This window comes from Microcaecilia unicolor, chromosome 11, assembly GCF_901765095.1.
Source record: "Microcaecilia unicolor chromosome 11, aMicUni1.1, whole genome shotgun sequence".
Classification (NCBI taxonomy): domain Eukaryota; kingdom Metazoa; phylum Chordata; class Amphibia; order Gymnophiona; family Siphonopidae; genus Microcaecilia; species Microcaecilia unicolor.
The window spans coordinates 33,857,240-33,880,503 of record NC_044041.1 but is presented as its reverse complement, the minus strand read 5'-3'; the positions used below and the strand labels follow the sequence as shown (position 1 = coordinate 33,880,503).

Here is a 23,264-nt window from a genome sequence, read left to right as displayed (position 1 = left end):
CCTCTTCCTAAGCAATCTCACATTCTTGTCTTACCCTTTTCTTGTCTCCATCACCTCCATCACGCTTTCCGTTAAAAAAAGTATTTCTTTAGATTATATCATTCTTGAGCCTATAACCTCTTAACTTCATCTTAATGCGCTCTCATCTCGGAAGCACATAACTTCACTCACATAGAACATCCTTTTGGGGGTGCCACAGACACAATCAAAAAGAACTTCCAAGCACACCTGGATTTGATAAGTTGCCTATACATGTTACATCTTATGAACCTCAGAAAGAAGATTTCTTTGGCACAATACAAGTACTACGGCCAGCGTGATCAGTAAATTTGAGAGACTGAAATCATACTCCCCATACCCTGGCATAGGAATGAGGTTCATCCCTGTCATGGTATGTGCAAAACTAACCCATCTGGAGAAATTGCCCTGAGACACACAAGTACCGACATTGGACATACTGGGAGATGAGTTATAGAACCAGGCAGTGTGCTCTCCATATGTGTTAAGATACAGGGGCGTATCTGGAATCCGGCGGTAGGGGGGGCCAGAGCCAGAGAGGGGGGGCACATTTTTGCAGCGACGTCAGACGCCGAACTGGATTCAACCAATCAGCACTGCAGCGTTACTTCCTTGAAGCACATGGCCACGGAGGAAGACGAAATATGGAGATTGCGGGTCGGACCTCGGCTGGCGGGGGTTGGGGCCCCCCGCCAGCAAAAGTAAGCAGCGGGGGAGGGTTGACGGCAGGGAGGGGGGCCAGGGCGAAATCTGCGGGGGCCCAGGTCCCTGTGGCCCCACGCAGATACACCCCTGGTTAAGAAATGAACTTTTGGCAGACAACCAACGAGAAGCAAGCCCTCCTCCTCCCTGTTCCTCTTTACCCTGTAATTCCCTTGCCCATAATGTCTTGTCTGTCCGTTTTACCTAGATTGTAAGCTCCTTGAGCAGGGACTGTCTCTCTATGTGAAGTGTTCAGCGCTGCGTGCGTCTGGTAGCGCTATATAAATGCTATTAGTAGTAGTAGGAAGTCATACAGCTGCCACAACAGGTAAACCTGAATGAATGATCATTAATCTATTTCAAAGTCGTTCTGTTACTCTCATACATTAAGAAGATCTTGCAGAATACAGATTAATTTTACCCAGTGGTGCTGCAAAATCGCCGTGCTGTTCCGAACGTTTTGCACCTAACCCTGGTTTCTGCTTGCACTCGAATGAGGGGCATTGCACAGCCCACTTAACAAATGAACTGAGAATTTGACGTACCACCTCTGCTCAGGATCCTATTCCCCCCTTGCCCAAGGCGGATTGCAGCCTTGAGTATGGAAAACTTTCTATGCAATCAGCCATGCCCTACATTTGAGGTAAGATTTTTAAGATTCTCCAACCCCCTCCTCCCATCACTTTCCGCTGGTTGCAAGAGGTCACTGTTTTGGAGAATGTGTTTGTATTTTGCAGCTTAACCCGAAAGGGCCGCGATGGTAAAACCTGCATAGTTAGTGCAGCTAGATCGACTGCGGCAGCTCTCGAATCCGCAACGCTCGATGCCCCCTCGGAGCCCGGCTTCCCCCAATCCCCCCGGCAGCCGCGCGCATAGGACGACAGTCGCTGCACGAGTCAACAGATGGAAATGAGGGGAGCGTGACGTCACTGCCATCCCCCCGCCCCGTTCCCAGTATTTACATAAGGGCACGAGGAATGATGACAGGATTCCGTAGCGCCAGGCTGCACGGGCTTTTAACAGTAGCGCCGGATTCAGTGCGCTTCGGCAAGCTATTCTCCAAGTTTTAGGAGCGCTTTCTCTCTCTGTCGCTCACGCTTATTTTTTTTTTTTTGTTCCGATTAGAAGAACGGGCGTCGTTCTTGGCAGTTGTTTTGTTACGTGGAGTTTTTTTTTTTGTTGGTTCGTTTTGTGTGTGTTTTTCATTCAACTGTCAAAAACTTTTTCTTGGCGGAAATGATGAGAGCCAAACGTTTTTCAGCGCTTGGGTTTGGCTTCCTGAAGCGCTTGTGAGGAAAAAAAAAAAAAGGTACGGGCTTGCTACAGCATGGGTGAGCGGACGAGTGACAGCTTCTCGTGCAGGTAAAAACTTAAGCCTTTTCCGTTGGCCGCTCGCGCTCGGGGAGGGGGTTGTCGGGGAGAGTAAAGCCGCGAGGCTGCTGCTGCTGCTTCTGTTGTTGCGCTAGCTCACCGCCTCCCCCCTCCCGACTGAAGGGGCGCTATATAGATGGTGGTCACGTTAAACAGAGGTCGGTGTGTTGGGAAGTGTGTTTGTAAGTTATTTACGTTTGTTTTTTTTAATTGTTTTCCCCCTCAATGTTGAGTGCCAGGCGCTTACTTGAGCGCTGACAGTGCCTCGTGCAGGTTTGCAGACAGCAGGGCGCGCGCGCACCGCGTTCTTCACCCCCACTATTAGTAGCGTCTTCCCCCACGTGCACCTTGAGGTGGGGGGTAGGAAATTTAAGAAGGCGGGAGGGAACAGTTTTTTTGTTGTTGTTAAGTGGAGGGGTTGGATTGAGTACTGAGCAGGGATGGAACTTTGTTTTTTTTTTTTTTTTTTTTGGGGGGGGGGGGTCACAGTGGGCTCTGGCTGGCTGCAGCCTGTCTGGGAGGGGCCTCTACCGCTCTCACCCCTCCCCCAGCCCCTTGCTAGAAAGCGAAAGCTGCCTCCTACGCGCCGGATATTTATTACTGCGTAGGGTGAGGGGCAGCGCAGCGCTGTTTGACCCTGTACCTGCCCCCGAATCTCGGGGGGAGGAGGAAGTGCTGAGAGTTTCCAGCTTTTGCACGTTTTAGGAGCGGGATCATGTGTTAAAAAAAAAAAAGGTGTTTAAAAATAAACTCTCATGGGCTATTTAATTGGGAACTAGCTGTAATTTTAATAGTTCTATATTTCCTCGAATGTTGGTAGAAGGATTTAGAGCGGATTTGGCAACTGAAAAGCAGGTTTGCTGAATGTTTCGTGCTGTAGAAAAATTAACAGCCTTATTTTCCTTCAATCCGTGCCTGTTAATTTGTCGTTCAGAAGATGTTTGCTGTAGCGTGCCTCTATTATATTAAAGTGAGAGTATGCGGGAGTTTCTGCGGAAGAAGGGTGTTTGTGATGCTTTCTAGTATGTTGTCGAAGATTTTGGTAAATAAAGTTGCGTTCTCACAACTGTCCTGGTATTAAAACGGAGGGCACCATGTGCTGTGCTGCCTGTACTGTATATTTCATACAACCTTGCCGTGGAAATGCAAGAGTTCCAGTAGGAGCGTTTGTGGTGGCCAGAACTAGTGTGTGTGTTTTGCAGTTCGTGAGCCATAATCCTGGAAAGCTTACGTATGTTATCATATTTTCCCTATGAGTGTTGTGATGACAAATGGCAGAGAATTCATGTTTCCCTAGAAACAATGTTGTATTTTCATAATTGCAATAATGAACTGCAGAAAATCATACCACTTGTGCGGAGGAAAAGGTCTCAAAATTTCAAGGTGCCAGGACAAACATCAATCAGCAATTTTCACCGGGTCACACGGCTTACTTGCGGCTGAGCTCATCACCGACCTGAAAACCTCCTGTTTTAAATATTTGTTTTATGTAAATATTTTTATGTGGTTTTCCACCTAGCTATTTCATATAATTAAAAAAAAATCCCATCAAAATGATGTAACTTAGCTTTTTTGCTTATTTGGGACGCGGGTCTGGCTGTCAAACGTCCATTCATGTGACTCCCGATGGGGACCAGTTTCGCCCACTGTTTTTCTTAAGGGAGGAATCCAGACGCTTTGACGGAACACTCGTGATTTTGCAAAGGGGTTTCAAGTTGCTAGAAGTGATCTTTGGTATTTTAATAATTGACCGTTAAGTGTGTGCATAGCCATCAACTTAAGCCATACATGAAGGAGCTTTTTGTGTAGTTGTAGAAGATCATTAATGGATCAATAATCTAATTTGTTAGACGTAAGACCAATTTTAAAACAAGTAGACATGTTGGAAACGTTAGCGTGCATTAGGGATGTGCAGGCCAAAAATGTATTTTTTGATTAATTTCCAGTGGGATTTTTTAATGTATTTTTTGGGGTGGGGGATAATGTTATCAATAGTGTACCGTATTGACAACATACGAGAAAAAAAACAAAACAGTTTGGGTGGTTTCCTGATGTTTTCATGCAGTTCAAATCAACATACATCACTTGCAGTGGCGTTATTTTCAAAAGTAGAGTAGCTGTTGTTTGAATTGAGAATGAGTTTAAATACTGCTTATCATATATAAAATTTTTTTTTTGGGGGGGGAGGGGGTTACTAAGTTGCACCAGGCACTAATGCAAGCAGCTTAAAATACCATCCTGCAGTAACTGCTAAATGTATGCTCACTAACCATGTGTTTTTTTTTTTTTTTTTGAGGGTAGTGTCAAGGGGCACGGAATAGGTGTTTTGTGCTAATTAGTGTAGCTACATTACCATGGACTAACTGCGTGATCCTTTACAACTTAAAAAAAAAATGGGTGGCCTTGTGCTCACATGGTAAATTATTGGTGACATGGCCATTAAAAATACTGCTGCTTTGAAAAATTTGTGAAAATGACTTTAGTGTGCAAGAAAAACCCACATAAGGGTGTGCTAAGGCCACTTTTACCCCATCTTAGTAAAATGCTTGATGGAGTCTTGTGACCTTGGGGTAGGTCACTTTACTCTCCACTAAGTCGGGTACACTCTTGGGATTTGAATTTGAAAAAGGGAAATCCTAAAATGTAAACTTTGGTAGTGTTGAATTAATTCATCAGTAAACAGGTCTGTATACTATATTTTGAAAATATACAATTAAAAAAAATAATCTTCATTTCAGACTGGTGTGTTGATTTGCAGCTTAATCAAAACAAGTCATTTACTAGAGCTATGGTTCATGGAATGTTGGTACATAGTCAAGTAGGGGAGGAGGGGTATCCAATTTTAACTCCTGCTCATCTAGCCCAGTCATTGTAATTGTATCTTTCTTGCGAGATGTATGGTTTGTGTGACTCTTAGACCCCAGCACAGTGCACGCTTTACTCAACAAGTTGGTGCTATCACCTGATGATTGTGAACCTGACCTCTGCATCAGTTGGCCCCAAGAACAGAAGCCTGGGTCAAAAACTGAATCCCAATTTCCAGCAGTTGAAGCACTCTGCTTGAACCCCTAGGCTGCAGTTAATTCACCAATGTGCCCCCCCCCCCCCAATAAGCACAGAATATGAGAGGCCTTAATGAATCAAGCCCTATAGCTTTAAATTAAAAAAAACGAATTCTAAGCACAGATGAATGAGGTACTTATGGACTGTATCCATCTACCAGCAGGTGGAGATAGAAAGCACTGAATTGCACTACTTTATGGGATGGAATGTACCTTGGCCAGTCAGTATTTCTCATAACAAAGAAGAAGGAAACAGAATTATTAACATTTCTCCTCCCCCACAGGGAAAATCCAGAACAGTAAACGGGTAAGGGTAAAATCAATACACCACCTAAAAATTAAACAAAGCAGTACTAGAGTCAAGGAATGGAAGACACTGAGAATTACTCCGGGAAGAATAGGTTGGGGCCCTGGATTCATCTGCTGCGACTAAAGGAAAGAAAATTATCAGGTAAACAAATGTTTTTTCCCTTAGCTTCAGCAGTAGATGAATCCAGGTACTTGTGGGATGTAGCGAAGTAGTCCTTAAATAGGACCCATGGAAAGCTCGAATCCTTCCGAAGATGCCTGCTATTTTGATTTTCATGGAGGAAGGTACAGATACAGAGGATAACCCTGATGCAGCCAGATTGGTGAAACATGACTTCTATTGGTTGCGAGTCTCTCTCTCTCTGTGCAAGTTAAGTAAAGAGATTTTATAAATCACTGAGAATGATTAAAATAGTTATTTAAGTAAATTTGTATAAGACTGATGAAAAAGTGGGTAAGTCATGGGACTGTGAACCTATGTGAAACAAGTTACCACTGAGGTCTTGAAGAAACTGATGTTCGTACTGCTGTGATATAAGTTCTCGCTAGCATTGAGGATATTATAGTATTGACAGTAGGGCTCCCGCTTTAAAGATTTTGGAGCCTTGAATTTGATTCATCATGTTTGCTCTATATAAGCTCAGGGTTCTGAGAGCAGGGAGAGACAGCTGTGCTAATTCTGAGTTCAAAAAAACCAAAATCTAAAACAACGAGCAAAGCAGCTCTGCTTTAGCCTTTGCTTCCTTCAGTAGCAGCCCTTCCTTTTTATTTGGTTCGCTGCTAGTTGGCTGTCTTTCCTTGCTGGGAGAGGTTTTTCAGCTGTTTAAAAAAAAAAAAAAACCCACCTCAGATGCAGAAGCAGCAGCTTTATGCAGAAGAACAGCCTTATGTATTTGTAAAACAAATGGGAATCCCTCCTCAGGAATTCCCTGTTGCTCATGAGAAGGCTGATGAGAAACCCCTGACAACTAGTCCTTAACAGGAGTCAACCTCTCTGTGGCAGTCTGCTTTTCCAAAATGGAGGCATTTTCCTGCCAAAACTGAAGCAGATGCTATCCAAGTCCCCGCATCGATAAGCGGAGAAACCGCGAAGACAGAGGAAGCTCCTGGCTCAGCAGAGACAGAACTGTCGGGAGTTCTCTGACAGTGCAAAAACTTGTACACTCCAGCAGCCATAATACCCCTTCTCTGACAGGCCATGCAGCGCTGCAGTTTCTCCACCATAGCAGAGACCGGCTAACTCATCTTTTTTTAGCTTCAGCTAAGCATCCCAGGGTTTCCTGAGATCTAGCAGATGATCCTACGTCTGATGCAGACTCTGAAATCCCCATCCTTGAAGACAATACTGGTTTAGAGGATATAGAGTTTTCTGAGGACATTGAATCCATGATTCCTGTTGAGGATTCGCTTCTACCTGGAGAAGATCCTTCAGTGGTACAGATTTTTCATAAGCAAAATTATAGGACCTCATCTCTTTAGTTTCTTCCACTTTAAATTTTGAGGAAGAAGCCTCGGCTGTTCAGCAGCATAAGGTGGACCTTTTTAGTCAAGGGCATCAGGAAGATGGGCAAAACGTTTCCTATGCATCAGGATATTGGCGATATCATTTCAAGCACAGTGGGATGTGCCTGATGTGCTGTTTAGGCTTTCAAGATCCATGATTCATCTATATCTGGTTACTAAACAGATATCTCTTATGTCTCTGGTAGTGGATATGGTTGTCTCCACAGTTACTAAGAGGAATACCGTGCCTATGGATGGTGACACGGCTCTTAAGGACATTCAGGATAGGCGGATGGAGTCTGTTAAAGTCTAGCTTTGATGTCTGTGCTCTGGTGGTACATGTTGCCATTTGTGGGTCCTTGTAGCCATGGCTTGTTTTTGCTGGTCAGAAATGATGTTAGGTCTTCCGATGATTTGTCTTTAATAGACAAAGAAGTGATGAAATTTGAAATAGGTTCTGCTTTTTTAGCCAATACCTTATATGATTTGCTGAGAGCTTCTTCAAAGTCTATGGCAGTGAATGTTGCAATGCACCAATCCCTGTGGCTTTGAGGTTGGTCTGCTGATGCTGCTTCTAAATCTAAGTAAGCTTCCTTTTCAAGGAACTTTCCTTTTTGGTGAAGAGCTTGATAAGTTGGTCAAAAGGTCCCTCGCCTGTCTGAGGATCATCCGGTTGCGGTTTCATTTCCAGTCGGGGTCATGGTAGAGATTTTTGTCAGTTCAGATCTGACAGAGTAGTTAAAGATTTCAGTCCTTTTGTGGTTCCCGGCGGGGTGGCATAGATGCGAAGTCCACTGCTTGTCCTTCTCAATGAAGGTCTCTGGACCCAACCTCTAATTCCTATAGGAGCTTGCTTGGCTCGGTTTTATTGGAGGTGAGCCCAGATGACCTCAGATCAGTGAATTCTCAAGGTTATTCACAAAGGGTAAGCCTTAGTTTGCATGACAGCTACCAGATCTCTTCCTGGAGTCTCCTTATCAGTCATGCCTCAAAGTGGGAGCCGTGGGGGTACTTTACAGAGGCTTCTTGAGCTGCAGGCTGTTTGCCCGGTGCCACCTTCAGAGGTCAGAACAGGGCACTATTCTATTTACTTCATTGTTCCGAGAAGGAGGGGTCCTTTTGGTCGATCTGGGATCTCAAAGCAGTCAACTGAACACTCATGGGAATGCCCCCCCCCCCCAATACAACAGTTTTGGGAAATCCTTTGGTCGCATCTGATTGGCATATAAACATAGAAACATGACGGCAAGTAAAGGCCAAACGGCCCATCCAGTCTGCCCATCCTCCGTTACCACTAACTCTTCCTTTTCATAAGGAGTCTCGTGCTTGTCCCACACTTTCTTAAATTCTGACACAGTCCTCATCGCCACGACCTCTACCGGGAGGCCATTCCATGCTTCTATCACCCTTTCCGTGAATGAATATATTCCTCCTAAGCCTATGCCCCCTCGTTCCAGAGTTTTCCTTCAGTTGAAAAAGGCTCACTTCCTGTACATTAATGCCCTTGAGATATTTAAACGTCTCTATCATATCTCCTCTCTCCCTCCCTCCTCTCGTCCAGCGTATACATGTGAGGTTCATAAGCCTGTCCCAATATTTTTTTGTGTTCAAGACCACTTAATGTTATAGCTGCCCTCTGGACCGACTCCATCCTGTTTATATCTTTTCATAGGTGCAGTGTCCAGAACTACACACACTACTCTAAACGGGGCTTCACCATATACAATGGAACTGTCATTTCCTCCTTTTTTTTTTTTTTTTTTTAATGCACCCAAGCATCCTTCTGGCTTTGACTTTCGCTTTTACTATTTGGAAGCTTTAAGGTCATCAGGCACAATCACTCCGAATTTGCTTTCCTTTAGTCTCTCTGAACTGGCCTAGTCCCTGCCCTGTGTAATAGTCAGTGTATTTTTTTTTCTCCATTCTTTGTGGATTTTCTCACTGGCCCCTGTGGAGAGAAAGTTATTTATTATTATTAACATTTGTATAGCGCTACCAGACGCACGCAGCACTGAACACCTGATACAAAGAGACAGTCCCTGCTCAAAAGAGCTTACAATCTAAATAATACAGACAAGACAGTTACGGGTGAGGAAGGGACAAGGGGAGGGCAATTGTGGCTAGGAGCTAGAAGCAGCAGTGAAAAGGTGGGTTTTCAGCATAGATTTGAAAACAGGTAGAGATGAAGCTAGACTTATAAGTCCAGGAAGTCTATTCCAGTCATAAGGTGCCGCGAGAGAAAAGGAGCGAAGCTTGGAGTTAGCAGTGGAGGAGGAGGAGGACAAGAGAACTTGTCCAGTGAGTGGAGTTCACGGGGAGGCATGTAGAGAGAGATGAGAGGGGAGAGGTAATGGGGGGCTGCAGAGTGGATGCATTTAAAGGTCAGTACGAGAAGTTTAAACTGAATGCGGAAGTGGACAGGGAGCTAGTGAAGTGACTTGAGGAGCGGGCTAGTGTGGGTATAATGATTCTGGCGGAAAACAAGTCGTGCCGCAGAATTTTGGACAGATTGGAGAGGAGAGAGATGGCTGAGCGGAAGACCAGTGAGAAGTAAATTGCAATAATCCAAGCGAGAGGCGACGAGGGTGTGGATAAAGGTTCTTTCAGCGTATTCAGAAAGGAAGGGGCGAATTTTGCTAATATTGTAGATAAAGAAGCGACAGGTTTTGGTGATCTGTTGAATATGGGCAGAGAAGGAGAGAGAGGAATCAAAGATGACTCCAAGGTTACGAGCCGAGGAGACAGGGAGGATGTGAGAGCCATTAACAGAGAGAGAGAGAGAAAGGGGGAAGTGGGTTTCGGGTTCCCCCCTCCCCCAATTAACCATCAGGACTTCTTAGTTTAAGCCAGTTCTGTGATTTGCTTCTGAGTGGCTGTTCAGAATCCGCATGGGAACACGTATGCATTTTCTTTGTTCTTCCACTATTGCTTTGGTAGGGACATACTGATTAGAGATGAGGCTGGGTAAGGAGCTTATTGGTTCATGCAAAATCAGAGGTCTCGGTCTCCACCTACTGGTAGGTGTGCACAACCCTTCGGTCTTCTGGGCTGATCCAGAGGGACTAAAAGAAAGCAAATTAGCAGGTAAGAACTAATTTCTCCTTTTACTAAGCCAGCACAGCAAATGAGGAAGCCCATTCAATTCCTATGTGCTTACTCATATTTGCAGTGCAGGAATCGTTAGCATGGCTTATTAAAAGACATCCTTTAATGCAGGAGCACTTGGCACTTCTTAAATAGAAGGCGGTAAGTGCTCTTGTGTTAAATTTTTGCAGGTCTTGTGCACTGCCTACAAAAAAAAGCCCTAAAAAGTGCTGCGTTAAATCTAGGTTTTTTTCTTCCAGAAACTTGCTAAAACCCTTTTAAAACTGAACTACTCTAACTACTTTGCCATTAGTCTTTATTGTTTTTTTTTTTTTTTTTAAACTGTTTATGCTGTTATCCATTTAAAATGTTGGTTGAATCGGTATGGAACGCACTACCACGCAACTTGAAAACAGTCCATGAACTGGCCAATTTCCGCAAACTACTGAAAACTTCTCTTTGACAAGATTTATCACAAAGATCAACACATGTAACTGTATAACCTTTAATATAAATAGGAATGTCTTTTGCTGAAATACAACCATGTACTTCACCACCATGTAACCCTAACCCTCCATAAACCAAATGTATATTTTCTATTTCCAATATCCACGACGAATTCTAAGCCACATTGAGCCTGCAAAGAGGTAGGATAATATGGGATACAAATGCAATAAATAAATAAATATTGGGGCAGTTGAAAGCTGTTTTCATGATGGTGGCCAGTTAGTTGGAAGAAAGTAGGTTGGTTTTCAATGTTAGGAAAACGGGTGGTGATGGTTTTGATCTGTTGTGTAACATTGTGTTAGGTGGGTGGGATATCTCTATTGTACAGCATATGTGTAATTTTTCTTTTTTTTTTTTGGGGGGGGGGGGGTGTTCTCTTTTCAAACAAGTGAAGATAATGATTAAGTGTTTTTGCCTGGGAGGATTTTCAGTTGGTGGTTCAGAGTATGGTATTAACTGTGAATACAATAATCTAAATCACTTATCTTGACATCCTTACTGGATGGATAAAGGCCTTGCAGGTAATATAAAATGTGGCTGCCCAGTTGATCCATATGACTGTGATGACTGTGTCTCAATTGTTACATCAGTTGCGTTAGTTTTCTATGGAAGCTAGGTTAAAACTTAAAACGTTTTTACTTTTGGTTCTCTGTGTCTTTTTTGGCATGCTCCTGCTTATTATTTGGTAGATTTGAGGTTTGAGGGGCAGTATTATTTATTCCTAATTTGAGTAGGGTAAACTTTGAGGAGACATGGAAGTACTTCTCTTGTGGGACCTGTGATATTGAGTCAGCTACCACTCCTTTTTGAAAAGGGGACACATGATGTTAAAACATTTAAATGATTATCTTTAAACCATTAACTGCTTTTACCATATCCTCTTATCAGCGATTTATAGAGCTTAACTACACATTGGGTGAAATTTATTTTTTTTAAATGTGCTATTATGGCAGGTCCACTATAATTTAAACAACCATAAGTACATATATAAAAGTATTGCCATACTGGGACAGACTGAAGGTCTATCAAGCTCAGTATCCTGTTTCCAACAGTGGCCAATCCAGGTCACAAATACCTGGCATGATCCCAAAAAAGTACAATACATTTTATACTGCTTATCCCAGAAATAGTGGATTTTCCCCAAGTCCATGGTCTATGGACTTTTCCTTTAGGAAGCCGTCCAAACCTTTTTTTTTTTTTTTAAAACTCTGCTAAGCTAACAGCCTTTACCACATTCTCTGGCAACGAATTTGAGTAATTACACATTGAGTGAAGAAAAATTTTCTCTGATTTCGTTTTAAATTTACTACTTTGTAGCTTCATCACATTCCTCCTAGTCCTGTTGCTTCCTTTCTTCGGCATCTAATATTGATATCCTGTGCCTTTTCTGAATTTTATTTTCTTCAGGAGCTGTTCTGGCCTGTGGCCATTGCCATTTTGGCTGGCAAACCTCCTGGTGGTGATGTGGCAGCTTCGGGTCTGGTCTTCCTTTGGGGTGTATACAAGTCCCTTCCTTCGACCACTGATTTTCCACTCCTCCTACACCTTCCCACTCCAACAGCTCCTTCTTCAGGTATTTCCCTCCCCCCCCCCCCCATCTTATCAAAATCAGTATGTCTGAAATCCAGTACTTTGAGTTTGTTGTGCATTCACTCTCCGCCTTTGCCCTTACATCAAACCATATGGTGTGATGATCATTATTAAATAGGTGGGCACCCACCCAGATATTGGAAACACTTCCTCCGTCCGTGAGCAATAGATCCAGCATCGACCCTTCTCTCGTGGGTTCCGTCACCATTTGTCCGAGCAAGGCACTTTGACAGGCGTCCACAATCTCCCTACTTCTTTCTTATTCCGCAGACGGGACGTTCCAATCCACATCAGACAAGTTGAAATCTCCCAACAGTAGCACCTCACTTTCATACAAATCTTTTGAATATCTTCTGTTAGATCCTTGTCTGGCTTCTCCGTTTGTGCCGGAGCTCTGTAGATAACCCCCGTATGGATACAGGTTCCATCTTCTCGTTCCAGGTCGATCCATAAAGCTTCTTCCTCTCCCCAGGTCCTCTGCATTTCAGCTGCTCTGATATTGTCTCACATCCACCCCTTCAGCCCTCTCTATCCTTCCTAAGAAGACTATAGCCCGGTATAGTCGCATATCATTCATGGGAATCATTGAACCATGTCTCTGTAATAGCAACAATATCCAAGTTTTCTTCAAACACCAGAGCTTGCAAGTTTTGAACCTTTTTACCTAGACTATGAGCATTTGTGCTCATTGATTTCCATTTGCATAGTGAGTTTAGGTGGTTTTCTATACATTTAGATGACCTTTCCCTCTGCCATCATGTTTATTCTGGGGGTGACTTTCCGAATTCCCTTTCCTGTTGTCACTCCCGCCTTTTAGTGTAAATGTCTAGAAACATACTGTCTGAATTTCTCCTCTTTTTCCAGTCACAGAAAGATGTAGCCCATCATTACAGTAGAGCCTGTTATTTCTCCACTTATTACCCCATGCTCCTATGTACCTAAAACCTTCTTCTTTGCACCAAGACTCAAGCCACTTGTTGAAGTCCACTGTTTTGTGGGAATTACTTCAGAAAAAGCCACAGTCCGAACCAAAGATTTCAGTCCCTCCCCAAGCTTCTGGAATGCTCTCTGTGCTGTAAACTTGCTATTGTTGGCCAGGTCATTTGTCCCCAGGTGAATTACAATATCGGTATTTGAAGCCTTGCCCTCTTCTCGGATCACTTTCAGTATTTGGTCAGTACATCTGGTAGCAGAAGATCCTGGAAGGCATTTCACTAGGCTGTAACCCTGAACTGCCTCTGATAATGGAGTCTCCGAGCAGTAAGAGTTTTCTGCTTTTCACCAATCTGTCATTGTTTGGGGGATGTTTCTTGGGTTATGCTACTTTCATTGCCTCTGGTTCCACCACAGTACTTCTTTTTTTTTTTTTCAGCATCAAAACGATGCAGCGCAGCAAAACAATTTGACAGGGGCAAAGGTTGGGAAGGTGAGTGCTTAGAATTCATAATGAAGAAAAACCATATGAGTTTTCTGTATGTGGTAAAAGTTGCAATCATACAGGTAATCTCAGAATTCAAGAATCCACACTGAAGAAAAACCATATAAATGTTTTGAATGTGATAAATGTTTCCACCAGGGGCGTATCTGAGGTTCGGCGGTAGGGGGGCAGGGACTAGAGTGAGGGGGCACATAGCCCCCCCCCCCCCCCCCCCCCCCGGTCGCCGTCAACTCTCCCCTACCTACCACCGCCGAGGTACGCTTCCTCCGGTCCTGTGCCTTTAAAAATTTTACTTCAGCTGGTGGGGGACCCCCAACCCCCCCGCCAGCCCAGCTGAGGTCTTGTTTTAAGAAGTTCTTTCATCCTCGTGCTATTTAAAACTGCCTGCCTGCATCCCTTCCAGTTTCGTACTGAGTCTGACGTCGTAGCTCGTTGTACGTGCAGTAATACTTTTAAAGGCACCGGACCGGAGGAAGCAGACCTCGGTGGGGGTAGGTGATGGCGGTAGGTGGAGGAGGGTTGACGGCGGTAGGGGGGTCCAGGGCGAAATCTGTGGGGGCCTGGTTTCCACATCAAGTCTGGTGTAAAAGCATGAAAATTCACTATGGAGAAAAATGTGGACAAATGTGCTAAGGCAGGGGCTCTCAGCCCAGTCCTCAGGAAACACCTGGCCAGTCGGGTTTTCAGGATGACCACAATGAATATGTATGAGATACATTTGTGTGCCCTACCTCCATGCCATTGTATGCAAATTTATCTCATGCATGTTTATTGTTGGTATAATGGGACCTGACTCGGTTGAGAACCCTTGGTCTAAGGTGACTTTCCTTAGGGGAAGGATGATCAAAACTGAAAATGTCTCTGACTGCTGTCTGTGAGTTTAAAGGAACTTGAACTACACAACATTACATCTAACCAACAAGACTGTATTTACATAATGTCCTACCTATAAACAAGATTGTATTCACTTAATGTCCTGTCTGTAATATTGTACCAATGCTGTCCCACCTAAGTTGTAAACCGCACCGAACCCTAAATAGGGGATGTTAACGGTGTATAAGATGTGAATTGAATTTTTGGTGGTATGTTGCTTGGTCAGGGGCCTCTGTGTCCTGGTCAGCAGGTCTCTTCCATAGGGGGTGTTCTCCACCTTAGAATTCCTTCTCTGTTACTTGCACTTTGCTCCAACTCTGTGCCTGTTGGGTGCACCACTCCTTCCCTGTGGGTTGAGCACCTGCCATCTGAGCAGGTATCTGAGGAACAGCTGCTGGAACAAGCATACAGGCTCTAGCTGAGCAGGAGGTTGTTGACAGGGAAATAGGAGGGATGATTCTCCTTTTTCCCCTGAGTTTGTGTTCATGCTGTTGCACCTGAGGTCCTTCCAAGGGGTTTGGCCCTGTCGCCACCCTTGCTGTCTAAATGGCCGCATATGGAGGTTCAACGGGACCTTGAGGAGGCTTCAGTGTCCTTGGAGGTAGATGATGGCCAGTTCTCAGCTGACCAGATCAGAATTGCTGGAAGATGGGGAGTTGCTGCCAGAGGGGGGAGATAATCCGAAGGTGTCGTGTCTGTTTGGAAAGAAGAAGCTCCCAGCCCTCATACAGGCGCTTGAGGTTTTGAACATCTCCTCTCCAGATGGTGTGCTCACAGCCTCTGCTGCTCTACCTATTATGTCCGGGACCAAGAGGCCCCCTAGAACGTTCCAGATGTACGAGGCGATGAAGGTGCTTATTGCAGTGCAGTGGGACACGCCGGAGGCAGGGTTGCGGGTGGTAAGAGCCATGTCACGACTCTGTCTGCTCCTGGAGGGGGAACTAGACTCTTTATGCCTTCCCACAGTGGTTCGTTGATCACAGCGGTCACTAAGAAGACCACATTACCAGTTGAGGGCAGCATGGCCCTGAAAGATCTTCAGGACCAGAAGTTGGAATCTTCTCTGAAAATGTCCTTTTGAGGTGGCGGCGTTGTTTGCAGGCATCGGTTTACGGATCATATGCGGCCAGGGCATGTCTCTTGTAGGTGCAGAAGGCAGCTTCAGCAGAGGTGTGGACACATTCCACTAGGGCGCAAGCGGTTTCAGCAGCTGAGTTGCGTTTGATCTCATTGGAGGAGATTTGCAGGTTGGCAACTTGGTCATTGGTGCATACCTTTTCGAAGCACCTTGTCTGGACGTGGCAGCTAGGGGTGACACCGCATTTGGGGCCTCTGTCCTGGAAGTTGGGATGTCTTTGTCCCGCCCTACTTGATTGCTTGGGTACATCCCTCCCCTCCCCCCACAAGCGTCTGGATTGATCTGTGGGACACTATGGAAGGTAAAATTAGTTCTTGCCTGATAATTTTCTTTCCATTAGTCTAACAGATCAATCCAGAGGATCAGGTAAGGACTAATTTTACCTTTGTTTTTAATAGGGTTGTTCATTTAATGTGTGTTTACTCAATTTAACACACTAAAATTTTTAACTTGCGCTAATTTTAAAGCGATTAATCACGTCATGCTGCTCTCCTACTGCTGCCCCCTCCCTCCCTGCTACTCCTGTAGCTTTGTTCTCTCCTACCCGCCACGGTACACCCTCTGAACGTGTACACACAGCAGCATTAAGCACATGCTGCTCCACTCCTCTGTATAACCAGAGCCCCCTCTCTCTAGCGTTCCGCCTTTTCTGATGAAACTTCCTGTTTCCTGCTGCAGGAGTCAGGACGCTAGAGAGGGAGGGCTCTGCCATGTGTACAAAGCAAGTTTTTTTTTTTTTTTTGGGGAGGGCCACGTGCGGCAGGGGTGGGGTTGGGATGAGATGCCAGAGAGCGTGGTGGCAGCAGAAGAAAAGTCAAGCTGCAGGAGCATTGGGGAGGGAGGGGGACAGTGGTAGGAGAGAGAAATACATGCAGAAGAGAGTACATAAGTATTGCCATACTGGGAAAGACCAAAGGTCCATCGAGCCCAGCATCTTGTTTCCAACAGTGGCCAATCCAGGTCATAAATACCCGGCAAGATCCCAAAAATATACAAAACATTTTATACTGCTTATCCCAGAAATAGTGGATTTTCCCCAAGTCCATTTAATAATGGTCTATGGACTTTTCCTTTAGGAAGCCGTCCAAACCTTTTTTTAAAACTCTGCTAAGCTAACCGCTTTTACCACATTCTCTGGCAACGAATTCCAGAGTTTAATTACACGTTGAGTGGTGAAAAATTTTCTCCGATTAGTTTTAAATTTACTACATTGTAGCTTCATCGCATGCCCCCTAGTCCTAGTATTTTTGGAAAGCGTGAATAGACGCTTCACATCTACCCGTTCGACTCCACTCATTTTATAGACCTGTATCGTATCTCCCCTCAGCCGCCTTTTCTCCAAGCTGAAGAGCCCTAGCCGCTTTAGCCTTTCCTCATAGGGAAGTCATCCCATCCCCTTTATCATTTTCTTCGCCCTTCTCTGCACCTTTTCTAATTGCACTACATATCTTTTTTGAGATGTGGCGACCAGAATTGAACACAATATTCGAGGTGCAGTTGCACCATGGAGCAATACAAAGGCATTCTAACATCCTCATTTTTGTTTTTCATTCCTTTCCTAATAATGCCTAACATTCTATTTGCTTTCTTAGCTGCAGCAGCACACTGAGCAGAAGGTTTCAACGTATCATCGACGGCACCTAGATCCCTTTCTTGGTCCGTGACTCCTAACGTGGAACCTTGCATGATGTAGCTATAATTCCGGTTCCTCTTTCCCACATGCATCACTTTGCACTTGCTCACAGGAAGAGTCTGAGAGCCCCGGGTGGTAGGAAAGAAAAAAAAAAGCTGTCAGTGTGTGGGGGGGGGGGGGGGGGGGGGAGTAGAAAATGCAGGGCAACTGGAGAGAAAAAAGCTGCATGAGCTCCCGGGGGAGGGAAAATGAGATGGTGCCAGTGGAGAGGAAGGGAAGAGAAAAGAGATGGTGCTAGTGGAGAGGAGAGTGGTGCCACGGGGTAGAGGGAGAGACCTTAAGAGATGGTGCCCATGGGTGAAGGGAAGGGAAAGAAACAAGACAGATATAAGGAGGAAGAAAAATGGCAGGCAGTTGAATGTGAAAAATGTTGTAGGGGAAGAAGTGAAGAAGAGAGGAGGCCCTGAAAAGAGTTCACAACACAGACAGAGGAACAGAACCAGAGATGGGGGAATAAGATGGTTAGAAAAATAAAATCACTGAACAACAAAGGTAAGAGAGATGATTTTGTTTTTGAAGTACAGTATCGTAAGTTGATATCTGTAGTCTATATTTTGCACTATACAGGTGAAAATATGAGGGGGACACTTTAGGCAATCAATCATGCAGTTAAAAATTTTATGTATTTATTTGCATTTGTATCCCACATTTTCCCACCTATTTGCGGGCTCAGTGTGGCTTACAATACATTGTAAATGATGGAAATACAATTTGTTGCAATACGCTTATGGGTTACTTTGTGAAGAGTTGTGGGAAGATAGAGTAAAGTCAGGATATCATTTGGGAATAGAACAATGGCATATAACAGTGGGGAGTTGAGGGCGATGAAACAGTATCAAGGGAACATAAAGGTCTAATAATTTTATCTGTGGTTAGAGTTTTAAGAGTGGTGAAGATACGGGGGAAGGGAATTCAGACGAGAGTGTATTGGTGCGTATTTGTTGTGTATGGACTTCATGTGTTTTGATCCTTGCTGTAGATTTTTTCAAAGAGATAAGTCTTCAATCGTTTGCGGAAGTCAGTTCGTAGATCGTTTTCAGGTTGCGTGGTAGTGTATTCCAGAGTTGCGTGCTCATATAAGCGAAGGTTGATCCCTGCAGTACTTTGTATTTTATGCCTTTGCATTTAGGGAAATGGAGATTGAGGAAGGTTCGGGATGATCTTTTAGCGTTTCTGGGTGGCAGGTCTATTAAGTCAGACATGTGTGCAGGGGCTTCACCGTGTGTGATTTTGTGGACTAAGGTGCATACTTTAAAAGTGATACGTTCCTTGAGTTTCTCCCGTAAGGGTCTTGCCCTTTCGTATTTTGGTTTTCCGAAGATGTCTGGCTGCTGTATTTTGGGCTGTTTGAAGTTTTTTCAGTATTTGTTCTTTGCAGCCCGCGTATAGTGAGTTGCAATAATCCAGGTGACTGAGTACGAGTGATTGCACTAGGCTGCGGAAGACAGATCTTGGAAAGAATGGTTTTATTCTTTTAAGTTTCCACATGGAGTAGAACATTTTTTTGGTTGTGTTGTTCACATGAGTCTCAAGTGTTAGGTGGCGGTCAATAGTGACTCCAAGGATTTTTAAAGTTTCTGAGATTGGCAGATTTAGTTTGCGTGTGTTAATGGCGGTAAATTTTTTCGTGTTGTGTTGGGAGGTAAGTATGAGGCACTGAGTTTTTTCTGTGTTCAGTTTGTCGGAATGCGTCTGCCCAGGTGTTCATGATTACTTATGCAATTAACCTTGTTGGATCAGTAAACAGCCCTAGCTTAGCTTCGGTTATCTGCAGTAGAGCCCATAGGAATATAATGGGCCCTGTTGCCTTTCACCCCTTTCCAAGTCTCCTGTTCCACCTCTTCTGCAGTCATTTTATACCTTCTCTGCTTCTCATTCCAAATGGCAACAGGGAAGGAGCTTTCTTTTGTCTAGCCTCTACCCAGCCTCCCATTCTGCCTCTTAATTTCCCCATTTTTCCACCCTTTCTCTTTCTAATGTCTTCCTACTTTTCCCTACCTTCAGCCAGGCTTATGTGCCTTGTTTTCTTTCCCACTTCCCAAGCATCTACCCTTCTTCCATATCAGCTACTATTTCTTTACCCCCCCCCCCCCCCCCCCCCCCCAAGCATCTGATTTTTGTACCTCATCCTACTAGCTGCACTCTGGGTCACTTCAGCTGGCAGTGCTTTTGCCCCTTAAGGCACACCAATGGCTACATTCCCTGGAAATATGAATTATCTTTGTCCAAAAAAAGTTGCTTGTTTGCTTAATTGAGTGAGAAATCATGTCTCTTAAGAGTGTTTAGATTAATTGAAATAGCTATTCTAATAAGTAGCTAAAAACACTAACAGGTGATTATTTATTCCTGGCCGGTTAAATAACTTTAAGCCGGCTAAGCGTAAGTATTCAGCGTGAGAGAGCCAGCTATCTCGGCTGAATATTACCGCTTAGGGGATAGCCTGGTCACTGCCTATGTTGTGTGATGGTTAGCACCAATATTCATCAGCTGACCAGCTAGGTTGAGCGGCCATGTAGACCTGCATAAACAGCAGATCTATCTTTGGCCACTGTAACTTAGCTGGTTAGCTGATGAATATCAAATTTCAGCGTTGGTCACTGGATACGGCTTCGGCATTGAATTTCTGGATTCACCCACCGACCAGTAGAGTTAGCCGGGCTTCCTCCCACTGTCTCAGTATCGGCCACTAAAGGAGCAATTCTGTAACTGGGCACAACAACTTAAGAATACTAATACTGCGTGCCCACATTCTGTTTATAGAATACTAGTAAAAAAGGCCCGTTTCTTAACGCAATGAAACGGGCACTAGCAATGTAATGAGTTCCTGCCATTAATGTTTCCACGGTTGTGTTCTGAATATAATTGTTGTTTACATGTGTAAGATTTCTTTATATACAATAGTTTTTGTGTAAACTGTGTTACAATGTGGTAAGTTTTCCTTGTTCAGGCCCTTCAATCAGTTTAACAATCGCATCAGAAGAGCTCCTTACTCCTGAGAATGCAACATACAGTTGCCCATGTGAGAGACTGAGAGTGACAGTGTAAGAGAGAGATACACAGAGTGAGTGTTTGTGTGTGTGTGTGTGTGACAGTGATTAAATGTTTGTCTTCCCTTCCGTTCTGTGCACTTTCCTCCACTGATGTTCGTATCTCCCTGTATATGATGGTTTGTTAGAGATTCAATCCACCCCACTTCCCTCCTCCAAGTTCTGTTCTGTTTGATTGGTTCTTTGTTCCTGTGATGTCACGTTTGTTTGCTTGGCAACTATGCAGCGTTCCGTTTCCTTGACGTGAGGGCGGGGATAGTGAGAGCCAATGAAACGCTGAATGACAGACTTACGAACCTTACAGTGCCACGGAGTCAGCTTCAGAATGTTGGAGGTGCTTTTTATTATATAGGACTAGTGGTAAGTGGGCATTGGTGCATCTAAATGTAGGTGTGAAGCGTTGCACCATGTCCATGGCAGATGTCACTGTAGTTGCTAAATGTAGCATTTTAGCACTTAACAGTATTCTGGAAGTTACGTGTGTAAGTAACTGGGAGACCCAGCCATGTGTATGCACCCTTGCACTTGGGCCAGTGATTCCCAAACTTTCTTGGTTCAAGGTGCTCTTATTGTGTCAGTAATTTTTTCACGGCGCTCCTAAGTCAAAAGAAATAACTGTTCTGCTTATTAAGAGGAGGAGTGGCTTAATGGTTAGTGCAGCGGGCTTTCATCCTGGCAACATGGGTTCAATTCCCACTGCTGCTCCTTGTGACTTTGGGCAAGTCAAATGCACAATGGGCATTTTTGGAATTCGTTGCCGGAGAACGTGGTGAAGGCGGTTAGCTTAGAGTTTAAAAAGGGGTTAGACAGTTTCCTAAAGAACAAGTCCATAAACCACTACTAAATGGACTTGGGAAAAATCCACAATTCCAGGAATAACATGTATATAATGTTTGTATGTTTGGGAAGCTCACCAGGTGCCCTTGGCCTGGATTGGCCGCTGTCGTGGACAGGATGCTGGGCTCGATGGACCCTTGGTCTTTTCCCAGTGTGGCATTACTTATGTAAGTAGTTAAGTACAAAGAAACAATTAAAATTGAAACAAATACTTGCACTGTGGTTATTAAAGAATAAATACAGTAGGATGCCAATTATCCAGACTAATCTCTGCAGAGAGCAATCCGGAACATTATTTCTTGTTTTCAATAATGGGGAAAAATACCAAACTATTTATCTATTTTCTTTGCTGTATATCAGGCATAATGTGATAACTATAATACAGAGACTACAATTAAAAAAAAAAAAAAAAAAAAAAAAGAAAAATTAAAAACAGAAGCAGTCTGGATAATTGGACAGCCGCATCTGAGTTTGGATAATGAATGTCCTACTTGTAAGTCCAAATCCAACCTCCCTGGACCCGATGAAACCACCTCAGTGGCACTCTCAAATTATTTCAAACTGTCTGATTCAAAGACACAGACTGCACATTAAAAGAAAATGAATTTAATACAAAGGTTTTGGGGGAGCAAAAATGTGTTAATGGGGAATGCACCTTTAATCCACTGTGCATAGAAAAAGCTGGCTTGTACTCATCCTTTTGTCTATCAGCTTGTTCAGTTGCTGCCTTGGCTTAGTGCCAGTAGCTCTTACTGTGTCTACTGTGCTCCATTGGTCTGTCTCTGGCTTCTGTGTGCTGGGACCTGGGTTAACGTGTTAACTCTTCTCTGTCACCAGCCACGAGTCAGGTCCTTCATCTGCTGGATCACATCCTGCCTATGTGGAAACTGGAAGTTCTTCACATAGGAGGCAGGAAGAAAGATCCAACCCTGTGGCTGGCAGCAGAGCAGAGTTAACGAGTTAACACGCATTAACTCTGGTCCCAGCACACAGAAATGAAGTGGTAAGATGTAATCTTATAAGGAGATTAATACATTAGTCATTTATTCACATGTGCATAAGTGACCTCTTTATAAAATGTCAGTGGTTCAGAAACCTGGTCCTGGAGGCACCTCAGCCAGTTAAGTTTTTAGGATATACACAATGAATTTGCATGCACTGCCTCCGTGGTATGTAAATCTATCTCATGCATACTCACCGTGGATGTCCTGACAATCTGATGGGACTAGGTGTGCCTCAAGGAATGGGTTGAGAAGCACTGTGTTAATTTATTGGTAACGTTTTAAAATGATACAGAACGCCTTTTTCATACACCTTTTTTTCTGTTCTAGTCAAAAATAGGATAAACTCTAGTTATCCTGGGCTATAATGCACTTAGAGGCCAAAGATCATAGATCCTGCTACACTAGACAGTGGTTTTCAACCCAGTCCTCAAGTACCATCTAGCCAGTTGGGGTTTTTAGGATATCCACAATGAATATGCATGAGAGATTTGCATGTAGTGGAGAAAGTGCATGACGGATATCCTTAAAAACCCAACTGGCCTGGTGGTCCCTGAGGACTGGGTTGGGTTGAAAACTACTGCACTAGAAGGTTGTGATTAGGTGCCTTGTGGCAGACCAAAATATTGTTTGGTCAGAAGGGGTGAGTGCAACCCAAGACTAGAGTAACATCTTCATGTGAGGGTGAATCAAAATGTTCTGATCAAGATGAAAGTACAGCAAACAGGAAGGGAGCCTCTACGTAGAAAGCCAAAACAGGGTGAAGTAGAAATCAACCAAATGATGAGCCAGCTCAGGAGATTTTGCTTGAAAATCCTTTTATTCAAAGCACCAGGACAAGGTCCCGACACAGGCCATGTTTCAGACCTGACACAGGCCATGTTTCGGTCCTTGTCCTGGTGCTTTGAATTAAAGGATTTTCAAGCAACATCTCCTGAGTTGGATTGTCATTTGGGTGACCTGTACTTCACCCTTGGCTGATCTGGATGAAACACACAAGGGCAGCAGAACATCTCTTCACTTGGAAGGTCCAAACCGAAATCGGAGACCTGTGGGTTTTGTCCCTCCTAAAAAAAAAAAGAAAAAAGTGG

The 23,264-nt window shown here is 44.1% G+C and overlaps 1 protein-coding gene across 2 annotated transcripts in view; it reads left to right on the top strand.

Annotated features, from left to right (window-relative positions):
- The first annotated feature begins 1,730 nt into the window (after nt 1-1,730).
- SH2B3 (SH2B adaptor protein 3) overlaps nt 1,731-23,264 on the top strand; it is a 328,562-nt gene continuing 307,028 nt past the window's right edge. For both annotated transcript variants that reach the window (XM_030217335.1, XM_030217334.1), the window contains exon 1: nt 1,731-2,082. The gene's annotated coding sequence lies outside the window, so the exon portion shown is untranslated. The remainder of the gene's footprint in view (nt 2,083-23,264) is intronic.